The sequence below is a fragment of the Anser brachyrhynchus genome (genome assembly GCF_964034855.1).
Source record: "Anser brachyrhynchus genome assembly, chromosome: 10".
Lineage (NCBI taxonomy): Eukaryota > Metazoa > Chordata > Aves > Anseriformes > Anatidae > Anser > Anser brachyrhynchus.
In genome coordinates this window covers 8933078-8952223 of record NC_137705.1, presented here as the reverse complement: position 1 = coordinate 8952223, position 19146 = coordinate 8933078, and the positions used below count along the sequence as shown (strand labels likewise).

Below are 19146 nucleotides of genomic sequence, written 5' to 3'. Positions count from 1 at the left end.
AAATAGTTTAAGAAATCTGTCTACAATTAATGAATCCTAAATAGCTTTATTAATGTAGGTCAAATTCCATCTTCTTGTGGGAATCTGACATTTACTAATATGCCCATGTATGAATTATTCAAGGAAGATATATTTAATATATATACAAAATTGTTTTGAGTGTGCTCTTCACAAAGGCTGCATTAAAATTGTATTACAAAATCTACAGGGCCTACTTAATTTCTAATCCAATAATCATTAATTAAATAATATTTAAATCATACTGTAATATATCTAAATCCAAATGTTATGCAGCAGTCTGCCAAATATTGTTTTATTTGTAGCCTGTAGCACAATGCCATCACCCATCACAGAGCAGGTATTCAAATTGTGCCTTTTGTTCTCGTAAAATATAAACCTGATATCAATTCCCACTGTGAAGAAAAACTATGATTAGTAATTAAATTATAGTGCATTAAACTTACTTAACTTAAGTTCACCAGCTGGGAAAATTCTATGCCTCTGGGCTTAACAATAACTCTTAATCTTACTGTAGCCTGTACCTATTTTTTTATGTTGTATTATAATTTACTGGAATTTCATTAAAAATGGTAATATCATTACTCCTGTTAATACTTAAAACCAACACCATAATCCTGAATTTTAATTAGTAGTTATAATTAATCATTATTTCATTAATGAAATGTTTAGTTGGTAATTGTCTTTGAGCACCCCAGTCCCTAGGCTTATAAGCATTTCACAACATTTAGTTTCTCACAGTTTCTGATTAAGTGGAACCATCAACCTTATTCACTTTAACACTTTCATGTGGTGCAGTACTTCGGGCCTTTTATTTACTATTTACACCTGTTCAAATGGATAGCTTCAAGTCGTGATTTTTTTTTTGTTTGTTTTTCATTAATGGAGAAGCAAATCTCTTAGGTAAGCACCAGACAACACAAAGATATCTGGGAGGTAATAAAACTTCCAAGGCTCTTTCCACTCACTTTGCTGTAACTGTACCTGCATATCTTGATTTTCCACTCTCTTAACATCATCCAGATCTGGGATCTTCCACTTGACATTTGGCAACACAACAACTGGACAAAATTTTTCCTCTTGCTCCCTACAGAGGAAGAGTGGGCACTGGAGCATCCCTCTCATCCTCATCTCCACAGGCATGGGCAACTCCCCTCTCCTCCACAGGCATGGGCAACTGCACCCCAACTACAACAGTCAGGGTGCTTAAAATCAGGTGGGATGATCCTGGGCCAAGCTGATTAGGTGCAAAGACAAGTAGGGGGGGTAAAGATGTAATGTTCTTTCAGAAAGCATGGCTCAACCCTTGAAGGACTGTAAGGAGAAATATGCCAGTGCAACAGCTGGGATCTGTATGCCATAAATTTTGGAAGATGGAATACAATGCACAAAATTTTGCAGTATGTAACTTACTGAACTATTATAAAAAATTTCTTGAACAAGGCTCCTTGTGTTAGTTACAATAGTCTAAAAGTGATTAATAGTTATTATACATATACCACAGACATGAGTATTATGCATTAGGCATGGTTCTAAACACAACAAAAGAAAGCTTTAGAGATGATTGCAAGTCACGGTGATAATTGTTTTTTGAAGCTGTGGGGCTGTATAACAATTGGTTCACTGATTGAGCAAATATATCACTGGTAACACTAACATATTAACCTTTAATTTGTAAATGGAACTCAGTGTGGAGTGTAGCCAATTTGATCTGCAAAAGGGGCTGTGAATCTTGCAATAAATGACTGATAATTCTGCATCACCATTTCCTGAGTTAAGGTTCACAGGTTACTGACAGCCTGCGTAACACTTGCTGGAATCCTTATCTGGTCCACAGAGACATAACGTCCTTTGAGTATTTTTAATTTAATGCTTCTAGATAAGGCTGCATGCTGTCCCTAAGAAATTAGGACTCACAAGAGGATGCAGGACGAAAGGCTGGAAAGCCAGAGTTCTGGTTTTATGCTGGCATCACTGGTAAGCTGAGCCAGCATTCAGAGCTGAAATCTTGGAATTCCAAAATAAGAATTAACCTGGAGTTTTGCTGAAAATCCCATATTTTTACTTCTGCATGTATCTTCTTATTTCAGGGGAAGTAGAACAACAGCAAATCCTACCATTTTTAAAACCACATATCTTTTGGTACAACAATAAAATAGCATTCATACAGTTACACAATTTAAGCATCTGTTTACCCTGTGAAAGTTACACACACACACACACACACACACCATTCTTTGGGGGGAGGAGGAGGGGCAGTGGGGGGGAGTGTGCTTCTGCAAATGATTTGTGCTTATTTTAGACTGACTATTCTTTGATATGCCTAATTATATCCACTCTGTTACAAAGAGGTATAAAAGACTTATTTTCTTCTCCTTTTCAGAAAACAAATCTAATGGATACCCAAGAATGGATCAGTGAAAATTGTCTAGGAATATGGTAGAATTTGCACATAAAGAAGGTGTCAAGGTCCTGGGTCCCATTGCATCAAGAAGATCTGAAGGGGTTTTGAAGGAACGCATGCTGTGCTCAGGGAGGCAGTGCCTTCAGTCCGTGCTCAAGTCCATTGGCACAAGCTGAAGTATTTGTCTTGAACTGAAAGCTCAGAGTATAGATCTCAGCCCCATTGAACTCAGGGACAAGAACTGCATAAACTACACTAACAGAAAACAGACTTCCTCATGGTTGACCATCTGGATATTATCTAATTATTAATTAGGAGACAGAAGATACAAAGGATACCCCTCTGCAAGGTATGGTCTACCCCCAGGAATATCTGAGCATGCACGCATCCAAACCCATGATATCTGCAGACAAGGCCATTTAATTGAGATTTATATCATGTTTTCTTGGCTACACAGGAAATAAACATGCATAAAGCCAAAAGCATTTTTCTGTTATGGTGGCTGAAGGATGATAGCAGTACGTTTCTACTTACTGCATCTCTAAGAGCAACTGGGATGCTGTGCTCCATATAATGTTATGTTACTAATGTAGTACTTGATTCAGTGAGAGAAATTCTTAAAAGATCATTTTGAAGCAGATGGGGGATCAATAGTTTCCTGTACAGTCTGTACTCTCTATAGACCAAATAGTATTCATACATCTGAAGTTTAGCAGATGGTGTTTTTGCATTAATTTTCTAAACTACCAACTGTAGGATACTCTGTTTTCAGAAAACCAGTTGCCTTAAGGCTTGAATTTTTAAAAGCATTTCAGATGTTTTCATGTGTTGTAAGCACACCTCATTCTCAGGTTTTCTCTCCCAAAGGTGCCGTTCTGATTTTGGATCTCAAAAAAACAAATTGGCAACAGACTCAGATGTGCAGGTTCATACTATGTTTATAACAGAAGGGTGGAATGTGGCAGCAGTATTTTTCTGGAGGGCATTTGTTCCTCTCTGTCTGGCCACAAAGCCACCCCCTCTGCCATCACAATACTTTGCTGCTTAGAAGGAAACTAAATTGGTGGATAGAAAGTACAATAAAATCATTCAACGTACTCGCAAGATGCTGAAGACCATTTGCTTCTGTTTCAGATCAGTCTCCAAAGCCCACTCCACACTTGGAGCACCTGGTTTCATCTATCTGTACTTCTTGTCTTATTTAAATTATTAATTTAAACAAAAGAAAAGAGTATATATAAGAAGACAATGTGCCTTCAAAGATTTGAAAGATATGGATTCTTCTTCTTTGGCCAGTATCATAAGCAATATTTGAAAATTTGACTATAGGTATATTTATTCCAGGGCAGAAATATTTGTATGAAGGTCACTGTCTTACAAATTTTATGAGTTCCTAAAGGACCCCCCAAAACTGAGAAGTCTTTGATCCACACCAAAGGGGGAGAAAAAGAAAACTTCAAAGAATAATAAAAATCCTCCTACTTTGCACCTGACTTAACTGCAGTCAGTGTGTATTATTTATCATCCTCACCTCACTTCTGCATTGCTCTAAGCATGCCGAAGTCATTCAATTTAGCTTTTCAGTTTGGTCAACTTGCCAGGAAGGAGTAATTTCGCCTTCACCTTCTCTAGCCCTCTTCTGAACGTAAATATAGTGTGACTGCTAATTTGTTGATTTATACAAGGTTTAATCCACTAGAGTCATAAAATATTAAAGGAATCTTTCTTCAGTAAATTTACAGCTAAATAAAATCTTACCTCTCAAGATTTGCTGGAAACCAGAGTGACATTTTATTTGCTTGAAATGCATTTTCTGATTCAGTGAGGTGGACTGACATGGGCAGTTTGCTTATTTAAACCAGAGTGTATGCAGTGTGCTTGGATGGTATCTTCCTGAGAGAGAAAATTTGTTTCTGTATTTCACAGAATAGTACAGCTAATACCTTCATCTCATCCTTTATTGTTACTACTAAATAATTGTAATGAGAAAGCACATAGTTCCCACTATAATTAATGCATTTACAAAGTGGAGATACAGAGAAACTGCTGTCATTTATAATGTCACTTGCCACATTGGGATCCTCGGAAAGAGAAAACCCTGAATTACTGCAAGATGGAAGTCTTGCTGAGTTTGGTTGAAAATACATCCTCAGGTGTCCTGATAAAGCTTGAAATAAGATCTCTACTTCCTTCTCCTACTTAACGGGTAATGAAGCTGGTATCCATGTGGACTGCAAAGTGAAGACTATGGTGTAAATTCCCAAAAGACTAGTTTTAGTTCCCTACAACATCTCTCTAAATGCTGTTCACTGTGTACACTTTTGCAACCACTAGCAGGCTAAGTAGCATATAAAAAATAAAAAAATAAAATAAATTTGAATTCCAGACTGAAGGGAGGTCAGGGCATAGGGAAAATAATTTGATTTTAAATTCATTAATTTCATTCCAGGTGTGATCCTGTTCATTTTCATATCCATGCTTAATTTTATTTCTTCTCAGGAGTCAGGCTATTCCAGTTTGTGTTCTTGAGTAAGTATTGCAAGTGTTAAATTGTTAAAGTGGTGGGTTTTAGCTGTGTAAATCTAGCAATGAATTTCCATCACACAGGTTTATACACAGACACAGTTAAAAAAAAAAAAAGGGAAATAAGCAGGGAGCTACTTTTTTTTTTTTTTTTTTGAGCAAGAGAGTCTGAGGGAACTGGCCTATAGATCTTAACTTCTCACTAACAAGAATGGACCCTAGAATGTTGTTTGTGAGCTCCAAAAATTCCTCTACATAAATGCTCTGCATGGTTTTGAAAATTCCATGACTGTACCTCCAGACAGATTCGTTTAGATGCTTGGTGTGGTTTCTATAAGGCAATGAAAGTGCTTTATAATCAGTACTTTTGAAGATTCAGCCTCTTATATTAGTGCCTTAAAAACAAGATTAAAGAATGAGTTCAGTACCTGTATTAGTTTTGTTGTGACAGATTATTCAAGTGCATCGGAAAAATATTAGGGAGCATAAGGTCAATGAATGTCGCAATATTTAGACTATCAGCGGGAAACCTAACAGCTTCCATCTTCAAAATCTTCACTGTGTACTTTTAAAAATAGCTATTTTCAATAAAATATGTTATTTCTATTGGAATAGAGCCTTTTAATAGCAAATATATGTTAGCCTGAAACCAGTGTTATTTCTTAGCATGGTTTGGATGCCCTTCTTGACAAAGCTAAAAACAATTAAAGATTTTAAATATCCACGTGTAGTTTTGTAGATGGAATAATAACATGGCTTTGCTGACTTTTAGCTAAAAAGACAGAACATCCAGTCCTTGAAGAAGCCCAATTAACAATCAAGCCTACAAATCTTATGTTTTCTACTTAGTTTTCAGAATCTGGTTGTTTCTGAATCCCCAAACTTTACAGTATTTCCAAGAATCCATTCAAAGTACATCTGTGTTGCAAGGGATAATCTCTTTGATGTAATAAAACCAAACCACAAAACAAAAATAAATGTCTGTTCTCTCTGATGTTTTTTAAAAAGGGGATTAAAAAATTACCTTCTTTAGCTGCTCTCCTACTAGCAAGCCTGCATCAGAAGGAATGCATGTGTATGCACACACAGAGCATGTTCTCTATAAATCGGTCCCATACTTAAGGCCATCTCAGGTGCTGACCTCCTAGTGAAATTTATATGAAATTGATGACAGTGATGGACAATCTGATGGGAGTATTGTGTAACAACACTGTGTGAGGATGCAAACTTGGGTATGTCAGACACTGTAGCTAACTACAGGGGTCTGGCACATGGTGATGAAATTGCCAACGTATATTTTACAGTCCAGTTCTCAGCTAATGAGGATCCTGAAATTCATCAAAATTTTCAGGAATTCAGTTGCAAAGCACTGAAAATGATAGCTTCTGCTATCATTGGTTTCATTGTACTTTCCACTCAACCAGTGAAATAATTTATTTTTCTTTTTCCATTTTTTTTTTCTTTTTCTCTCTAAGCCTACTTTTCCTACTACTAGAGTTGTAGCTTGATCTGACACCATTTCCATCACACTTCCCACCACCTATTTACATACAATATTGCAGCAAAGCTGGCTAGAACATCCAGCATTTGGGGATTCTTTGAATGAGATTTATCCACTGAGACAAACATGATTTATATGTTGCAGGCTTTACACCTTCTGCTCTGTTTTGGCATACACCTTCCACACTGAATATTAATTCCTTTCACTCTTATATTTGCAGTTGTTGAGTTTATAAATCCTAATCTGTCTCTCTGGGATGGTGATATTGTATTGTGCCTTGTGTGATTCTCTGGCTCTCCTGAGATTCATATTGTTTATTAACCATTTGCAAAAACATGAGATTGGAAAAAAAGTTTAATGCAGGACCACCGATTAATCATAATTATCAAAGCTCCTTTTTAAAATGTGTATGCAACAAAGCATACAGACACAGTGAAGGTAAAATTTAAATTGCAGCAGACATTACTTTTTCCATATGTATATAAACTATGCATTTCAACAGAAATGTTAATAATTTAAGTATTAAGCTGCTCAGCTAACATCAGACCTTAATTAGTCTTTAGTAATATCTGTAAAGTGTAAATAAGTTGATTAGAACTTGTAAATTTATTGTATGTCTTTTCAGCTCTTGGCACAACATGAAAGTTTGTTTTTTGTTTGGGGAGTTTCTATGTCCCAACCACCATGCATACTTGAGATTTTGTTGTTATTTTTCTTGTAGGCAACGAACAGGAAAGAACACAGAGAGAGATTTCAACAAATTCAGGTGCTAGCAGCAAGGGAATATTCTGGGGCAAAACAGTGTATCACAGTGGAATCAGAAGCAAGACCCTAGGTTGAATGACATCGAGGAAATAATGACAATGAGAAAAAGTGACTGAGCTAAACACTGAAAAGTGTTATGTATGTTACTTCCTTTGCCTTCACAAATATCATTAACCCAATAGTCATATGTTCCGTCTTTGCTTCTTGACCAACAAGAAATGCCATCCATTTGGCTGCTTGCAATGGAGCTCCTTTATTTGCATCTTACATATTTCTAATTGGTCCTTATTCAGGTTTGAGTTTTCTTTGGGGACAGAGAAGGCTTTAATTTACATAATAGTGCACAAATATTACATTTTGGAAAAACAAACAAACAAACAAAAAGGAGAGGTTACTAAGAAAAGTTGAGAATGGGCCTGATCTTACGGCTAGAAATTCGAGCAAGGGTGTAGTGTACAGGTGTGTAGGCACACGTGTACCTCAGCATCGCACTGCCCCATCCTCAGCACCTCCAGCCACACACACTGCAGACCAGCTACTGCAACTCAAAGGGACCAGCAGGGCCCTGGAGACGCCTGGAAAGGATGAAGCCCTGCAATGGTGTTTTGAATGAGCACAGCTGATGCTGCCATGCTCTGTCACACTGCCAGCTACTGGGAATGAAACCCCTAAGCTGTGATAACGGTGATGTTAAGCAGTCTCTAATGTTAATGGCTCAGCTGGCTGATGTACCTGGGTCTCGCTTTGTGTCCCAGCAGCCAGGCCAGAGTCCTGGATCCCATTCTGCAGTTTTGTGTTTTGTCATCTGGCCCAGGTCCTTCTCCAGGCAGGACTGTAGTTCTGAGAGACTCAGGCCAGTTTTCTGGGTTTTGTCTTTGCAGTCACTCAGGAGGGTTTGCCACCTTTGGAAGTAGCTTCTCTCACAAAAATGTTTTTTGTTTTTGTGTGTGTTTGTTTCTGGTTTTTTTGTTTTGTTTTTGTTTTCCCCCCTTCCCCTTTCTACATCTAAGACATTTCCTTGGACTTATGAGTTATACTTTCAGTACAAAGTCCTTCTCTGTGAACTGTAAGAGCTTTTCTCTCTCAGACCCGCTTCACCTGGTGCTGGTACTGCTGCAATTTCAGAGATTCATTTTTCATCTTCTGCCTTCAGTACATTTTTTTTTCCAGCAATTTTGAAGAGACATGACTATGGAAGGTTTCTAGATACTGCTCTCCCAGTTTAAAAGTACATTTCATCTCTTTAGAGCTTGATTTTCTATCGAAGATGTGAGAATTATACAAAAAAACAAGCAAACAAACAAAAAACAAAAAAAACACCCTAATAAAAAACACTCTGTGTTCCTCTCCTGAGGAATATGTACGTGTACACCCAGAAGTACATCCGTAAATGAAGAGATGAACTGCACTGGTAGTGTGTGAGGATGGAGATTTCTAAACTAAATTCTCTTTGACAGGAGATGTCCAGCTTCAGGGAAAAAAAAAAAGTAACAGTAACCGCTAACTCAAAGCAATCAGAATTTCCATGCAAATTATGAGGAGAAAGAGCGATTTACACTATCCAAGCTAGAGAAAACCGCCAGCCTTCATTATATATAAAAACATGTTTTAATTTGCAAGTTTTGCTAGGAAATTTGCAAACATATATGTCCCTTTATCAATATCTACCTTCATTCATGGTGTGCAGCTTCATATGTAAACCTTCTGAAGCCCTGAGCTACCAAATACCCAGTGAGCAGGCCTGTCTCCTTGCTGCGCTACAGTGTTAGAGTAAATTCAGATGCAGTCCAACACTAGAGAACCTCAGCCCTCATGTAAAAACAATGTACATGTCTCTTCCTAAATTACAAGGAAGATGTGATCTGTCTCTCATCAAACAATACGGAGCTCCTACAAGCTGAGCTATTACAGTTAATGAGGCAGTCCCAGACCCGGTACCCTAACCTAAGAGGTCAGAAACGGAAAATGTGCCCATAATTTGCAAACTTTTCAATATAGTATTTCAATTAAAAACCTACCCTCACAGGTCTCTTGCACTTTGAACCAATCAGGGAGGGTATGTGTTGTGCCTCTGTCATTCATTAGAGCCTCCTGTAGCAGCTGTACTGATCAAAAGGCCCAGCTATGCCAACGCCGCCCAGGCCAGCAGTGTTAGGGCATACAGCAGTGTGGAAACTGGCTTCTGGTTAAAACTCAGCTAGGGACATTTCTTGAAGAAAGACGAGTCCATCCTTGCCAGTGTTGACTAATGTCTGACTCAAAAGGTTCCTCTCTGGGAGATTGCTTTGCTTCCTCTCCCAGACTTAATGGAGGTTATTAAGGAAAAGTGCTTCTGTTGCTTTTTTTTTCTCCCCAAATTTAACCCCATGCTTGCTAGACAGCACTCATTATCCAAGGTCAGGGATTTTGCACTCAAGCTCACTCACCAAGTCTCTGCTATAAAAGAATCCTAAAGCAGCACACATTAACTTGAGCCTCAGTCTGTAATTCAGTGGGACACATCTTCCCATCCCCCTGACCCTACAGATGGTGCAACCCCAGAACGAATGCCCCTGGGCTCTGCCAAAGTCACTCAGTGCTGTTTCTCCATGGGACAAGAAACGTGAGACCTCACCTACACCAGTCACAGCCTTCCACCACCTCTGTTTCCAAATGGCAGGAGACCCAGCATGGCTACAAGGCTGCTTCCAACCTCCACAGTTTAATTATGCATTATCTATTTCTGTTGTTTGTTTCAAAGTCATTGCTTCAAAACTGCACTACGTGTCCCCTCCAGTTCTTTCTGGAGCAGCAAATAACTATCTACTAGTAACCCTCTCCACATTATCATATGATCTCAGAGATCTCTGTCTTTCATCCCTTTTTTGAGATCCTAGTCTTTTCCAGCTGGAGACTCTCAATCCGTTTAGTCTGCCTTCCCAGGGAAGTCATGTGGATTTTGCTGAAGCGGTTTGCTTGAATAGGTTTCACTGAAATTTCCCTACATCCAAAAAAAAAATTAAAAAAAAAAATCAATTCTGTACTGAACTCAAACATAATAAACACAATATGCCCGAGATGAGGTTTTGTTTATAGAAAGCAGTGAATTGCTAGGAAGAAGAGGGAAGGCAGATTTTAATGGATGCTGCATTTCAACATTAATTACATCAAAAATATTTCTGGTTTCTTCTGCAATTCCATATCTTTGTTGTGTGTCCTAATCACAACAGAGTAATTTTCATTTATTCTGTAGTTAAAATTTACATCTCTCTCCACAGTCTTTTTTTTTTAATTAGCAACAATATTTTTTGAAAAGCTGTTATATCTCATGAAGTTACAGTGAGCTTGACACTTGTGCAACTGCTGTCTCAGCAAATAAATAATCAGATCAGAAACTGTTCTTTAGCTAAAGAATCTCACTTGCAATCCTGGTTTGGGACAGAATAGTTATATTTTAAACTATTTTAGATTAATTCTTGGTAACCTTAGATGGTGAGAAAGTCATACATTTTTTAAAATGAATTTGAAGGGATGGAAACAGCTTGAAGATTCAAATTAAGGGTTACACAGCAGACACACCTGTATGACTGATTCTAATTTACACCTCCAAATTGTTTTAATAAATATGTAATGCTGACAGAGGGATACCACCAACACAAGCAATGAATATTAACTTTTGCTGGGCATTTTTTTTTTATATTGAATAAGTTATTTAAATTCTTTATTTAAACTTCTGGCAATTGAGCCATACCTTGCTCACGTACTTCACGCTTTCAGGACCCAACCTTTCACAAGGGAAATTGTGTCTAAGCATCCTGGTCACTTCCACGTAAAAATCAGAGCCAGGCCAGTATGGAGGTGTGAGGACAGTGAGTGAGACATCAGATTTCAGGCATCTAATTCTAGTGACATGGCCAAGCATTCCTCTCCCTGCAATCAGTACAAGCCAGGTCCTTGCTGTCAAGCAAGGCACTTACCCACCTTGAACAGATTTGTGGTATAAGACATCACCCAGCCCAATGAAACACTTTGAGAGGAATAAATGAGAAGTAAGTATTGGGAGAAAACTGAGTCCCTTGCTTATTTGCCCTTCATTTTGTTAATTAATCTTTATCTTTGCAGTCACGCTGGCTGCTCCTTCCCACAAGAACCATGAGAGCTTGGCATGGCAGCGAGCGCATCCCAAGCCATACTCCAGCAACCGCAGAGAGAGCAGACCTCGCAGCAAGGTCCTGCGGGCAGGTCGCCTTCACCGCTGCCGTGGGACTTACTGCAACTTCAAAATGATTTCAGAAGTGCATTAACGGAGCTCATTTTACCTCAGAGCACTATTAGGAGGTTACTGTGCCATTGACTTCGTTTGCTGGGGTAGTGGATTAATTGCCTTTGTTAAGTTATCATTACTGAAGAAAAAAATTACTTTCACTGGGAGTATCTCCTCCCGGCACTACCAAGTTATCTTGCAATCTCCTAATTTGTTCATTTACTGGTAGAAACTTCATCATTTTCCCTTAATTTATATACACTTATATATATTATATACATTCCAGACCAGTGACAGATATCTTGTCCAATATCTTGCAGCCCATCAGGTTTAGTAACAGGAGCTTTAAGCCATGGAAAACTACAAATCTCATTTTCCCAGTGGAATATGGCTTTATTTCTAGCCTTGAAAGGCCATGAAATGATAGGCTATAAATTGCAAGTTTTAATATCTATTTATAGGCACTTCTATGGTGCACATCTATGTATAAAAAAACTTTCTGATCTCTAAAGTTCTAAAATATATTACTGCCCTCTACTTCCAAGGTCTTTTTGGTGGAAGTCACAGATCTGAAGGAGCTAGGGTTGCAAGTGGTAGGGATCCGTGAGATAAATTCATGCCAAAGTACCAAACAACTGCCTCCCTGGGTACTATGCTCCAGTAGTGACATTGTCTATGCTAATATCGTTTTCAGACTACTTATCCCATTAACATCTGATGAGGACTGAAAAGGAAACACAAAGCAGGTAACCAGGAAAGTCGATGCAGTGAGGGCAGAAGTCGATTCCTTCTCGCCTCCATCTCCTGTGACCCGCACAACTCCTTTGTCTCTTCTGCCGCTCGTGGCTGATGCAGTAACAAACAGTGAGGTGTTTCCTGCCACCTTTCTTCCACAGAGGGGCACAAATGCGTAACGTGTGTAAAGGAGTTATGCTGAAAACTATTTGCAGGAAACAATCATGGGCTTCTGCACAGCTGTGCTCTGCCCCTCCATGGCTCTGTTTCTCTTCCTGCCAATACTTAGGCTAAGCCCCAGGAGTTTCTTTTGGACTGGGTGCCACGCAAGACAAAGCAAAATTAAAATGAAGGCAGAATTTGTGTAGGTACAGTCAGAGCTGTTAGGAGCAGGCCACTCTTTCTGGCAGGACCAGCCTCCAAGCACTTCCTCAGCTGGCCTGCAGTCCTGCCGCCCATGAAGATGGCTTTTCCTGGGGTTTTAGGCTGACATGTTACGCGTGAGCAATGGGGATGCTGCTCAACCGTGCAGGAGCCTGGCGCATCACCTCACTGGGATGCTGCTCCACGCTGCAGGCTTCCACCTCCATTTCTCTTGTGCAGAAACCTCAGGGAAAGGGAAAAGCAACTTTATAGCAGAAACCAATGCATTACGCAGATGCAGGGGTTTCAGCGGGCCACTTCAGCCTCTGTAGGAAATCCAAAAGGCATCAGAAACAAAACCTGACTCTAATACCACCTAATAAATGCTCCGGACTGCACTTATCCCTCTCTGCCTCAAGGAAACCAAGGGACTTGTTCCAGGTTTGTATCCGTGCCCTGAAGTGAGGGGCCAGCCAGCAGCTTGCTTTGCTGGACCGCCGCAGCAGTGCACAGAAGACAACGACAGCTGCAGACTTGATTTGTGAACTTGAAATGACTTTTTTTCCCCCTTTTTTTTATGTCAACTACAGGCCTGACCAGAATGCTTAATGCTGGCACAAAGCTACCACAGCATAAGATTTATGATTATTTTCATAACATAGGCCTTGTCAGGGATTTTTGATTTGATTTTGGTTGGATTATCTATTGCAATGCCAATAACATGTTTCTTTTTTTTTTTTTCTTTTTTCTTTCTTTATTTTTTATAAGATGTAATGCAGTCAAGGCTGGTGGAAAGCAGGGACAGACCCACTTAAACATGATTTGTTGGTGTCCTCAATTCTAGGAGCTGCTCCCTAGGGGCTGCAAAGTTTGCGATGCTCTACAAAGGAATTTCTTAATATCTTTTTTTTTTTTTCCTAGACAACTATTTTCATTAATTATTTGAATAAGATTTAACTGAGATGAAAGGTTCTGGTCTGCCTTTGATGTGAACGCATAACTATCATTAACATTTTAGTATTAACAGGAGTTGTGCACACACAGAGAGAAGAATAGATCCCTTCTTATTTAAGCTAAAGCTTTGTCTCTTTTTTTTTCAATTTTTTAATTTTTTTTTTTTTTTAGGCATGAATTTGGTGGTTATTTTTTGAGTTCCAGAACAATAAAAAGGGCATTAAACCCCACACTTTTCCCCCGGAGACCTATTTGTTAAAGTGCAAGCTGTCATCTGAACCTTAGAAAGCATTTATCCCATGCAAAGACCTTGCCTACGTAAGAAGACTGGACTACAGCCAGGATACTGACTTTCTCTGCATGAGAAGACTGCTTCAGAAAAAATACTGAGACTAGAAGTTGCTACAGCGTAATGGTATAACTATAGCAATGTGAATATTTTAGAGAATGCTGCTGACCTATCTACAAGTGTGGACAGGCTTTGGATCTGAGACATTCATAAGGTTTTAGGAAAAATCTTAAGGGTATAAGCTCTGAAAAAAATTGTACTATGGCGGAAGTATAGTTAACACCTCTTAGGAGTTTAGTCAAGCCTTAAGCAAGACCCAGCTTCCTGCTAACAAAAAGGTGTATTCTGCCTGCATATCTATTCTCTGGGTTTAGATGAGAAGATTGTTGCTTCTTTCACAGAAATACAATGTGAGCAAATTAATGAAGCTAAGAGAAACTTAACTTTTTCATTTCCAGACTATATCATTTTAACTGTTCTAGTTTTATGGTGCATTAATGTTGCTGTTGGCATTTATATGGCATATTAATTACATTGCACTCAGTTATTTCCTCTGCTAAACTTAAAAGGTCATATCCTTTGTGTATACTTTTCTGTATGGAAATTTGATTTCTCTAGCATACCAAATAGAAACTAAATCAACAAAATAATGCATTTCCTATGAAATGAGTAAACACTATTCAGTGAAAAGACAGTTAATCTTCAGGCTTGTTGCGAATTTCTAAGAAATAGAATTAATGTTTTCTTCCATTTCCTGCAGAAGAGGAACAGTGCTGCTCCCGTAGGGCACTACATACATCCTGCCAGTGCCAAAAATGCTTACACCTGAGAGAAAAAGTGAGGGAGTGTATATAGTTTTCTATGTGCATAGGTTTATACATTGTATAGAAATTCTTTTCCCAAGAAGATGGCAGCATAGAAGACATCTGATATACTACAAGCTATTAAGTTGTCACTAAGCCTACACTATATATCTTCCCTCGAGTGTAATTCCGGGATGTTTACCTTTTTAAAAAAAACTGGTTATATTTTACCCCCAAAAAATTCCCTGCAAAAATGAAGATCAATCGGGTGAGTGGAGAAGTGTAAATATTGTCTAGTGGAAAAAGCAGTCAATGCATAAAAGTTATTGACAACAGCTGGGGCAATACAAAGATTTTTCCGCAGAGATGAGACCATTTCATCATGAAAAGTTCGTATAACAGGAAAATATTCATTCTGCTAGGGATCTGCCACACAATATTTTTCTCAGATTTCCTTTGCACCACAAGCTGACACACAGGACACTAGTATGGATTGCAATGATAATGTCCTTCTTGATTCTCAAATTTCAGAAGTACACACGATTGACTGCTCTCTGCTCCTGTGCTTGGGCTTACGTAGGAAGCTCTCAAGAACATAGAGGCTCTGTGGTCTGGGCACTTGGTCCTTGGAGGAACAACCCCCTGAAATCCCCACAAATTTAACCTGGGGAAAGCAGCAGGACGCAACTTGCTGGCAGCTCCTATGAGATGCCACACCTGTGGGCTCAGAAGCTCAGTCTGGAGTCACAGGTTGTCCCCACACCCTTAGCTACAGAAATGACACAGAAGGACATCGAGTCTGATCCTTCAAATGGGAAAGAGCATGAGAGAAATGCACGGGGCAGCAGCTGTGCTGACAGGGGACAGGACACAGCCAGTGTCTCCCTGAGCCAGGCTGCCTCCGCTGCCGGCCTTTTGGTACGGCCACCAACATCCTCGTCCGCTCCAGGGCCTGGGGGAGCTGCCCTACTGCAAACAAGCAACAGTGTAATATCTAATAATTACATTACACTGTAATAACACTATTGATGCTCTGCTGGAAACCAGGCTAAACAGCTAAATAAAGGTACCGAGAGACCTGATCAACCAACCGCAACGAGTCTTTGGACCATTTAGGTGTCTGACTTCAGATAACATTGTCTGAAAACCACTTTGGCCTCTCAGTGCCTGAATTTCTATCACTTATGAAATATCACACTGTTGTCTGGCGCTTTGTAAAAGGCATTATGCAGCTGCAGAACACGACTGCCATTACGGTACAGCCTGACGCGGCTGCAGGGTCTCATCAGGACGTGCTCAGTATGAGAGTGCCGAAGGGAGGAGCTCAAGTGTCCTTTGTGCACCCCTGAGCCAGGGCTGTCCATCCGACAGCCACAGCCCACCAGATATTCCGGTATATTCCAAGCAGCTCCTGCTAAGAGCCCCCAGCATCACCACGTCACACGGGCAGGCACGCCCGTTGGCACCATAGCTCTTAACTACATGAGTTTCTTTAAGCAAAGGAACGACGTCTAAGCGTTCTTGGGCTCACCGAACAAAGCCCTGGTGAATTAAAGTATTCACTTTTGGGCATTTTAATTTCTTTTTTGAGGGATGAAAAATTCCTTTCTGTCAAAATATCCCCATCCTGCAAGGCAGCAAACTGCTCCTTTTCACCCCAGAAAATGCAGGAAAGAATAGTTAGATGTAATGACCATATACTTTCCTTGGGCCATATCTGTTTTCCTTGTTATAACCAGAGTGATTTTTTTTTATATTTCTGCTAAAATACAGAAATAGTAAAAGCTGTAATTAATAAAATAAATATGAGTTAGAAAAGCAGACAGAAATTAACAACATATACACAAAAACTCAGACAAGCACGCTGAGCTACAGTATTTCTTCAGCTGCTTGGGCTTTTTAAATACATTTCCTTTAGAGAGGGAGGTTCCCTCCTATCACAACAAATATCTTGAAGGGCAGGAAACTGCCAGCAGAGGCAACAGCAATATACGAAATTGCTTCTTGATTCTTCATATCTCCAGTATGCCAGCAACTGTAAGTCTAGCAATGTAAAAGCAGCCTGAACCCGCTGGGCTCCAGTTGTGCTTATTGCAGTGCAGAATGGAAAGAAACTAAAAATAAATATATAACCTACTGACCACGCTTGTGCCAGGCTCCCCTGCTCTGAGTAACTGCTGCCCTCAAAAACAAAAAACAAACAAACAAACAAACAACAACAACAACAACTTAGGAAAATATCATGGCACATACCAAAGCTGCTCGTTTTCATTCATTTTGCACCAGGCCTTTGCTTTGTTGCAAGCCTGCCTGTTCCTCTATGACTACACGGAGTGGGAGGAGAGGTGTAAAGCCTCCTGATGCTGAGGACAAGGGTGTGTGATGGGATTTTGGAGGAGCCAGCACTCCCCCTACATGTTATTGCTGTGCAGGTTTAAAATTGGGCAGGGATGTTTAGGGGGGGAGCAAGACGGGAAGGAGGCTGCAGTGGCACAGCCTGTGCCTCGGGGGGCTGTGAGCTTCCTTGGGGCTTAATACCATCTAGCAAGCAATGCCAGGCTGTAAACACACTGGGACCAAGTGAGCAAGGCTCATGCTCATGCTCACACGTATTTAGGAACATACCGAAGCAGTGAGACAAGCACAGGGCGAAAAGCTTTGCCGCATCAGGAAAGAAAGGCAGGCTTAGGGCAGGGGTCTCTCCCATGCACCCACTCTGCTCCCAGGCAGCTCTGTCCAGAGCCATCAAGCACCATTGCCAGAATTTCAACTTTTTTAGAAAAAGTGAAGAAGAGACCCTGAAATTAGAATGGACATCTCCCTTTATACATCTAGTGGGTTATCAACATTAGAAACACAAAATAAATTAACGATACCAGATTAGTACTACAATGGAAAATTAATTAAATCTTTATTTTAAATAAAACTCCATTTATTCTGTTGATGTCACTGTGATGTTAACAGTGCTGAAGCATAAATCCTTCCCTCTGTGAAGCCAGCATAATTGCGCGCTGCGTGCTAGCTATTCTATTCACATCGGAAATGCATCCTTAAAACATTTCAGCTTAAGCCTTGTCAGTACTAATCCTAATGCCTGATGCTGAGATGTGTATTTTATTACTGTGTATAAATGAAAACGGAAAACCTTTGTGGAGGATTACAGGGTGTAGTAATGACCTCCACAGCGTTACGGCATGAAGATGTTCCCAGGCGCCAAATGGGATTCTGGGATAAAAGTGACATGTGTCTATATAACCTTGGCACCCTCTCCTGGTACACATGTACCTACCAGCTGTGGGATTGTAAACATATGTCCCTTCTAGTGAACTGCGTTTTCATTTATGAGGAGGCTAAAAACAGGGAGCAAGCAGGGGAGACGGGTTTTGTCTGAGGCAGCTAATGGGCTCCTACTTGCTGGGAAAACGACTGCAGTTGTTTCGTGCTGTCATGAGAGCATGGGCTGAGGGATGGCAGGGAAAACAAGAAGAAATGGCCGGAGAAAGAACAAAGCTGGAGTGGAGGGGAGAGAGAAGGGAAGAAGCCGGAGGAGGAGAGGAGGAAGCAAAGGGCTGGGGCTAGGGGACGTGTCCCCCTGCTTTCATGTCCCTCCCATCCCTGAGCACTGCCTTTCTGTGCAGTTTTTGGGATGCTTCAGAGCGGAGCTGAGGGGTTGATCCACTCTGTGTTGGCTTGCTCCAGCCATGCTTGAGATTTCTCCAAAAGAAGAGGGAAGAAACTCTTAGGAAGGGGAGATGGGGGAAGGAGGCAAGGTTTCTATCATCCATGCTCCCTAAAACTAGCCCTCACTGTCTTTTTCAATAGCAGAGAAATAAAAGTGAGACACTTTGAAGCCTCATTTTATTTGGCCCAGTTTTACTCTAATCTACCCCGGGCCCAGAAACACAGCTTTTCAATCTGTCAGAAAGTTGTTCTGCTGACCCTGAAATGTCAAACTGCTAGAGAGGGCTGAATCCAAAATTGATTACTTCAGAGGTCAGACAATAGCCAGTTTTATACTGATTTTTTTAAAGTCTTTCCTATGAACTAAAAAAAAAAGAAAAAAAAAAAAACACCACCTTTGAAATAAGAGCAAGTAGCCACAAGCACAGAGCTTTCCGAGATGCTGGCGGCTCTCTGGGGGATGAGATGCAGAACGATGCTGGACATGCTGCCCCTGGCTCCAAGCCCCTTGTGCTGTGCTGGGGTGAGAGTGATACTCGGGGAACCAGCATGCAAGGCTGGTTTTTAGCCCTGTACCGGTAAAAACAGATTTGGGGCTGGCTGGCTGCCTTAACTGGCTCCCAGTTCACCTCGACCACGAGCGCACCCCTTGCAGGTTTGCACAGACCCGTTGGCCTTTCCCCTTTGAACCCCAGCAGTGTCAGGGTTTGTCCTGCAGGACCTGAAGCTGCAGCTGCCGTCATGGAGTCGCTCCACTCACCGCGAGGGGAGAGACAGCCCCCTCCTACCTACATCCGAAATTCCCTCTGCCAAAGCCCCTTGTTCCAGTTCCCCTCGAGCAATGAGAAATGCCCATAGGAAGTGTTG

General features: G+C 40.4%; 1 protein-coding gene across 9 annotated transcripts in view; it reads right to left on the bottom strand.

The window, feature by feature from the left end:
* The window catches only part of FHIT (fragile histidine triad diadenosine triphosphatase), a 531998-nt gene that overhangs the window by 44510 nt on the left and 468342 nt on the right, over window positions 1-19146 (bottom strand). For 6 of the 9 annotated variants that reach the window (XR_013955445.1, XR_013955446.1, XR_013955447.1 and 3 more), the window contains one exon: window positions 1003-12796. The exons of the other annotated variants lie outside the window; for them this stretch is intronic. The gene's annotated coding sequence lies outside the window, so the exon portion shown is untranslated. The remainder of the gene's footprint in view (window positions 1-1002; window positions 12797-19146) is intronic. 9 annotated transcript variants of the gene reach the window in all.